General features: G+C 47.9%; 1 protein-coding gene across 2 annotated transcripts in view; it reads right to left on the bottom strand.

Annotated features, from left to right (window-relative positions):
- Slc6a4 (solute carrier family 6 member 4) overlaps window positions 1–7,383 on the bottom strand; it is a 36,307-nt gene that overhangs the window by 23,752 nt on the left and 5,172 nt on the right. The window lies entirely within an intron of this gene.

The raw sequence follows: 7,383 nt of genomic DNA, 5'->3' as shown, positions 1-7,383 counted from the left end.
AAAAAAAGGGGGGGGGGGGGAAGACAAATGCTCTAATCTATAAACCAGCCCATTTGCTCAAGGTCAATAAAATCAACTAAACTTTTCAACAAATAGAGGGAGTCAAATCACTGCCAAGTAATCTGAAAAGGAAACAAAACAAAAATAGCAAATCACCAAGACTGCACACGAGTTCTACTTAAGGACCAGCACTTGCGTCATTTAGAGGGATGCACATGCCCCCTGTAGTTTATCAGTAACCCAGAGGAATGTCAGGAGAGCTTCCCTACAGAGCCAACGAGTCCTGGATACCATGCCTGCAAACAGCAACCCAGCCATACCTTCTGCCTGCCAGCCAGGAGAGACAGTCCTTTCCATCCCTTAAAGGGAGCACTGAGGTGGTCTAAAGAGGAAGCAAGAGGCAAACACCACCTTTGGGGGGCGCCTGAAGCCCTGTATCTGGGTCCTTTCTCACCCTTCCAGGCTGGCTCCAGGAAGATTCCAGCTGCCTTGTAGCTGTGTCCAGCACCCCTCCACCCCTCCACCCCCAGGATCCACCTGTCAGCCTTTCCACAGAGCCTTTGCAGGTCCCAGGGGGCCATGTCTGTCACCGCTCCTCACCATTCATACTTCTGGGGCTAAGCCACTTATCACTGCAGCCATGAACACAGCCGTGTATGAGCACGCCCGAGCGCTCATCCAGGGGCTCAGGGTGAAGAGTGTGCGGGCCACTGAGCCCAGGCATGCCTGGTGACCCTGTGCTCACGTGCCCCTGTGGAAGGCTGTACCTTCACTTCACTGCCCAGATGAGGCCCAGGGAAGGAGCTGGGCTCTCTCTTCTGGACTGAGGATGAGATTTCTACACGTGGAGTAGGAATATGAGTCCCGTTGGACTTTAAACCTCCTGCCTGCTATAAACTTAGAAGCAGCCAAGACCTTCCAGGTCTCTTTCTTTCACGCTCTCGGCGGTACAGGAACTACACTATGCCTCTGCTTTGAGATGCCATGCCTTTCTAGAAATGGACTCTCAGCACTGCTCACGATGGCAGAGACCCCATGTCGACCTCAAAAGCCCACTGAGGGACGAGAGTCAGTGCTCTGTTCTTACCTGCTAGGGTTTTCAGGGTTTTACTCTTTCCTTTTCTTCTTTGACAGGGAGTCAAAAAGCTCAGGCTGGCCTTGAACTTACCACGAAGGTCAGGATGGCACTGAACTTCTCTGACCTTTCTGCTTCTACCTCTGATTGCTAGAATCATGTGTGAGCACCACCGGGCCTGTTTTATGCCGCACTGGCGATTGAACGTAGGACTCTGCACACTGGGCAAGTACTTGACATGAGCTATGACAAGAGCTATGTCATAACTTTCTGTATAGCTCCATAACTCACTATACAGATGGATGTGAAATCAAAAACACTGTGGGGGGCTAGGTATGTATCTAAGTAATAGAGCATTTGCTTAGGATGCGGAGTTTTACACACATACATACACACCGAAAAAGCCTGAGCATACTGTGGATATAAATATTGTCAAAGATTAGATACAAACACCAGGTGGTGAGAGTAATTAGAGTTTTGTGTTCAACTGGTTTTTCTCTCTTTTTTTTTTTTTAAAGCAAAGTAGAAAAATCTAGGTTTTTTTTTTTTTCCTTTCTTTTTGTTTTTTTGAGGCAATGTTTCTCTGTGTAGCTCTGACTATCCTGGAACTCTATAGACCAGGTTGCTCTTGAACTCAGAGATCACCTGCTTCTGCCTCCTGAGTACAGGGATTAAAAAGGCGTGTGGGGGGGGCAGGGGGGAGGGGAGAGGGTGAAAAAAAAAAAAAGGCGTGCGCCACCGCCACCTGACTAAAAATTTATGTTTTAAAAGGATCAATTGTTGCCAAAAATATTTGGAGCAACAAAGGATGATTCGGTTACATGTAGGTAGGGTATGCATGCATAGATGTATGTATATGTATGAACATATCTTTGAGTCTACCTTGCCTGGCTCTTTGACTCTCATCCTACCTCAAACTCAAGAGTGCAAACGTCACTAGGCAGACCCATCCGCGCAGACAGAACCTCATCCTGCTCACATATGCCGGAGTCCAGCCTCCACCAGCTCTGCTTTGTCACCTCCTCAACTAGACTTAGTAAGGACTTTTTTCTTTGGGGTGCTAGAGATCTGACCATGACTTTACACATGCTACATATGTGCTTTACCACTATGCTAAAGCCCAGCCCTGGCAAACTTCAAACATAACCACAAATCTGCCGTAAGTATCTACTCATCGGGCTGGCGAGATGGCTCAGCGGGTAAGAGCACTGACTGCTCTTCCAAAGGTCCTGAGTTCAGATCCCAGCAACCAGATGGTGGCTCACAACCACCAGTAATGAGATCTGACCTCTGAAGACAGCTACAATCAACTACACTGTAGCAAGCTAGGCCAGAATGAGCCAGGCCGGCAAGAGGTCCTGAGTTCAATTCCCAGCAGTCACACACTGCTCCCGGCCATCTGTACAGCTAGTGTACTCATACGCATAAAATAAATAAAATAAATCTTTTTTTTTTAAAGTATCTACTCATCAGGTCTTTAATGTGTGTGTGTGTGTGTGTGTGTGTGTGAGAGAGAGAGAGAGAGAGAGAGAGAGAGAGAGAGAGAGAGAGAGAGACAGAGACAGAGACAGAGACAGAGACAGAGAATGCTGAGATATCCCATATAATTAAAGACAAAACTATGTTGAACTTAAACTTGGTTTTCTACACTAAACATGGAAGAACCTTAGAGACCAAGTAGTGGGTGTAGAAATCGTTTCCAGGTGTAAGGATGACATGGAGCTGACAGCAACTGCTCACACTTGGCCCCTTACTCCTTTGTCTTGCCTGGAGCAACCTCTCTGTATCCTCTCACATTGAAATCTTGGAATGAAGGACAGACAAGCTTGAGGACAGACGCTGGGAAAGGGAGGAGGAGGCAGCCATTGCCTCAGGAGCCAAACAGTGCGCTCTAGGTTCCCTGTGTATTTTTCCCTCGGACATCCCGAAGCAAGGACAGAGCCACGTGGGTCCAAGCTCTCAGGGGCAAGGTGTATTTCCCAGGATGCCACGGACTCAGCCCCTAAGACATGGTCTTCATTTCTTGGCAGCTATAATGAGCAGCTCCTGGAAGGACAATATCCTAGTCTCTATTTTTATCTCAGCCATCAGAAAGCTCTAGTTTCCTGAAATATCTGCCCAGAGCTTTCTAACTTGATAAAAATAAAATAAAATAAACCTGTTCTGAGCATCCCGTAGGCACCAGGAGCCTGCAGGTTGCTTCTCCCCAGGGGTCTCTCTCTCTCTCTCTCTCTCTCTCTCTCTCTCTCTCTCTCTCTCTCTCTCTCTCTCTCTCTCTCTCTCTCCCTCAGCTTTAATTTCTAGGGTTCTGTTACACCCCTACTTTTGATCACAGCACCTGGGATACAAAGTTACAGCCCCGTGAAGCCACAAAACAAGCTCCCTTCAATTCATTCCCCTGTCTTTCTCAGCTAGAGGAAAACTTCTGGTTACCAGCCTGGGTCCAGAAGGTACCCAGCCCCGTCTCCTTCCTGGCTCAGGCTCATAGTGCTGCTGTTGGTACCCTGACTCCCTTCCTGCCTTACTGACTGTCCAGAGCCCCACACTGGCTTTCCCAACACCTGCCTCCCATTACAATGGTTGAGAGCAAGCTGGTTCAGGGAGGAGAAGTACAAGTCGTTAAGAAGGTTGGTTTCTAAGAATTCTCTCCTGAAAGCTTTTCTAAAAGATATTTTTATCCTCTGGGGTAGGAAGATGGCAAAGGAGGTCAGTGTTACAGCGCAGACCTCCTCCTGGCAAGCTTTGAATTCATCCATGGACAGAAAATGCCCCAGAAGCTGCCCTCTGCATATAAGCACTGTTATCCCAGGCTGAGCAGGTAGCAGGTTGTGTGTGGTACCCCAGCACCCAACTGAGCTATGAGGCTATAGTCTGCCACCACCCCACCCCACACCCTCCCCACGACTTCAATGCCCATCACAAGGGGCAGCTGACTGACTGGCTGATGGTTCACTTTCTGCTCAAACCTTCCTTTCCAGCTAATTCTCTCGATGTTTCTCTAGTTAGTTAAAAAGTGTTAAGAGCTCCAACTCTTCCAAAGGTCATGAGTTCAAATCCCAGCAACTACATGATGGCTCACAACCTTCTGTAATAAGATCTGATGCCCTGTTCTAGGGTGTCTGAAGAGAGATACAGTGTACTTACATATAATAAATAAATAAATTAAAAAAAAAAGTGTTTCTGGGCTGAGGTGATGCTCAGAGCCTTAAGACTCAGATTCTCTCCTCAGAACTGAAAGAAGCTGGGGGCGGGGCGGGGTAGGGAGAGAGAAAACCTGTTTCTATTTAAACTTCTGGTCAAATCTCCATTTTTCTTTTTCACAAACTGTATCTGTAGCCAGGGGAGCCAGTGTCTGAACAAGCAAGTAATTATAACATTAGTCATAAAATACCCAACCCCCTGGCAATGCCTGTGACTTTGGGTTTACCAGCCATCGGCACATTCTAAGCAAGAAATATTCTGGGAGTTTCATACTTTGATTTTACCTGTCAAGATCAAAGTGAATTCATTTCTCAGGATGTTCCATTTCCATTTTCAAAACCAAAACAAACCTTCAGCCTGAATCATGGGTGGAACACTGAGATAACATTAATTACAGGTCATCAAAGCCAAGTGGCAATTTGCTCTCTTTGTGCAGGAGGAGGGAGTTTCCAAGGCACCTATCAAGGTTGGCAGAACTGTGCGGCTCTGGTGGCAATAAACATGGGACCTACTCCAGAGAGGCACGAGCTCTGCCCAGCAGTACCATCCTTTTACATGGTCACATGTAGGACCATGCTGGCACTTCTGGGAGAAGCCAAGGAACATGGGATTCCTGCCTACTAGCCACACACATGGCCTGCCAATATTCCTCAGACTAACTCCAGAGTCACATAGGAGTTCATGCCATAGGAGTTTGGAGTTTCTTTGATTCCTCCTCTGCTGCATGGTGTAAAGTGCTGGCTTGCATTTGTGTCCACTGAGGGGCTGTGGAATATGCTAAGTTGAGTAGCATTATAGGTGGAGGCCATGAGGACCCCAGCTTCCCCCACAAGTAACATAAGAGATGTTTGGTATAAACAAACTCTAGTTTAGATGTGGTCTCTGATGCCTCAGCCATCCCCTTATGCAAAGAAGTGCTTGTCTGAGACAATAGAATGAGTAGGCAGCATTGCTCAGGGTAGCTTGGGACAGTTACTGTGCACAAGAAAAAGACTCAGTCCTGGCAACAAAAAGAGGGCATTCCAACTTCTCCACACAGTGTATGTTCTAGAGGATGAGACATCAGGACCAATCCAGACATGCCCAAGGACAGCCAAAAATAGAATGGCTTTCTTATTTTTATATTTAAAAAAGGAGATGGGATTGGCACAAAGAGGTGAGAATAGTCTCCTTCAGTGGACAGAAGCAGCCACATCTAGACAGCCTCCATCTCTGGTCACCGAACAGTTCTGTAACCCAGGGTGTTCCTTTATGTGTCACAGCTACACAGACAACCCAGATCCACCACCACTTACTGGCTGAGTGACTTTGACCAGGCTGCTTGGAGCCTCTTATCTTCTCCAGTTTAGAAGCAGATTAAAATGAAAATTACACGTGGGGATTACAGAATAACCAATGCGGGACTTAGCGCTAACAGCACCCTGGCAACAGTGGATGATGGTGGATGTTTCTGAGCCTCCAACACATGTGAGACCCGTTCTGCTTCCTACTTCACATTCTAGGTAGGAAAACTAAGGCCTACAGGACTTTCAACCTGGTGGACTGGAGGCTTACAGGACTTTCAACCTGGTGGACTGGAGGCTTACGGCTGGAGCCTCACTGGCTTTGGACTTCTTAGTCAAGACACATGGTCATCTGGGAACGTGTAAACAGAGATCTGTGTTGGAAGGCACATTAACAAGACCCCAGATTATTCCAGGGTGAGCCCTGGAACATGCTTGTATATCTTCACACTATAACCTTGGAGGCCTAGCAGGAGACACCCTGCCTCATCCATAAAACATCCTTTTTGCATCCTAGCCCGAGATAACTCATCTGTCACTCACATCCTTGAGGACACTTGTTTATTTTGGGGGCTGAGGCCCTACGTCTCTGCTCCAGCGCTTGCTTACTGGAATGATACTTATTCAACTCTCTGCATGGAGGGCCTGCCTCAGGTTCCCGGATGTGACCACAGTTCCTTGCTGTCCTGCAGCCCACTGGATCCCAGAGGAGACAAGCTTTTCTTCCCCCAAGGTAACACACAGGTCCAGGGTCCCACCCAATGGGCCAAGTCCTTCTTACCCACTCCCACCCCCACCTCCTATAGGGTAGACCCACTGTGCAACCCTAGGTGGAGGAAGGAACAGTTCTAAGTTTCTAACAGATCAGGGCTGAAAAGCGGGGACTAAAGTTGAGCCTGGAGGGTGACTTTGAGACAAGCACAGGCAGGTGTGCCCTCTACTGCCTACACTCGAATGTTCACTTGCCAGTTGGCTCTTTGGAACTGGGAGTGTATCTCCTATACACAGAAGTAAATATTCTCAAAACAACCCTGTAAAACACAGCAGGCAGCTACTAGAAACCACCAGAAATCATCTGCTTATTTAACCCTCTTTCTGGTTCTCAAAGGAAACCAAAACAAACCAGTCGAGGCAGCGGACCCCGATGCAGCCTGGGGAGGTATCTTCTAGTCCCTTCCAGGCCCTTGAAGGGCTTTTTCAAGTTGCCAGTTGGAATTCTTTATTTCATTTAACTTAAGTTCAAACCAGGCCTGGTGGCTCACACCTGTGATCCTAGCGCCTCAGGGCTAGCCTGGGCTAGGGTGAGACCTAGCTTAAAAGAACGAGGGGGGGGGGGAAAGGATTCAATCCGTGACAGGAAACTTTTAGCAGAAGACAAAATGATCTTACTTTGTTGCTGCTGCCTATTTAAATGTGGACAAAGACAACGAAAGGCCAGTCAGGCCTGAGGGGCGGGAACCAGGTTTGTTTCCCAGAGCTGGGAAGGACCAAGGCCTTGCACACGCCAGCCAACTGGTCTATCACCAGACGACACCAGAAATCTAGAAAAAACAGGGATGTCCCCTCTGCAGCTCTGCTTTTCCTCCCTTCGAGCATAATAAAGACACTGTTGTGTGACAAAGATGTGATTAAATGCATGACAAGCGAGGGGAGGGAGACAGGAGAAGTGCTCAGTGGGTGACATGCTTGTTGCACAAGCCTGGGATCCCTAGGGCACACAGAAAAGTGGGGAGAGGTGGCTGAGTCTGAAACTCCAGCACTGAATTGGTGGTAGGTTTGGGGCGGGCTTGGGGAGAGTGAGAGGATGGTGGATACAGGGAAATC

Source organism: Mastomys coucha, unplaced genomic scaffold (assembly GCF_008632895.1).
Source record: "Mastomys coucha isolate ucsf_1 unplaced genomic scaffold, UCSF_Mcou_1 pScaffold5, whole genome shotgun sequence".
In the NCBI taxonomy this organism is placed as follows: Eukaryota; Metazoa; Chordata; class Mammalia; order Rodentia; family Muridae; genus Mastomys; species Mastomys coucha.
The sequence above is the reverse complement of the archived record's forward strand: the minus strand, read 5'-3'. Positions and strand labels throughout refer to the sequence as shown.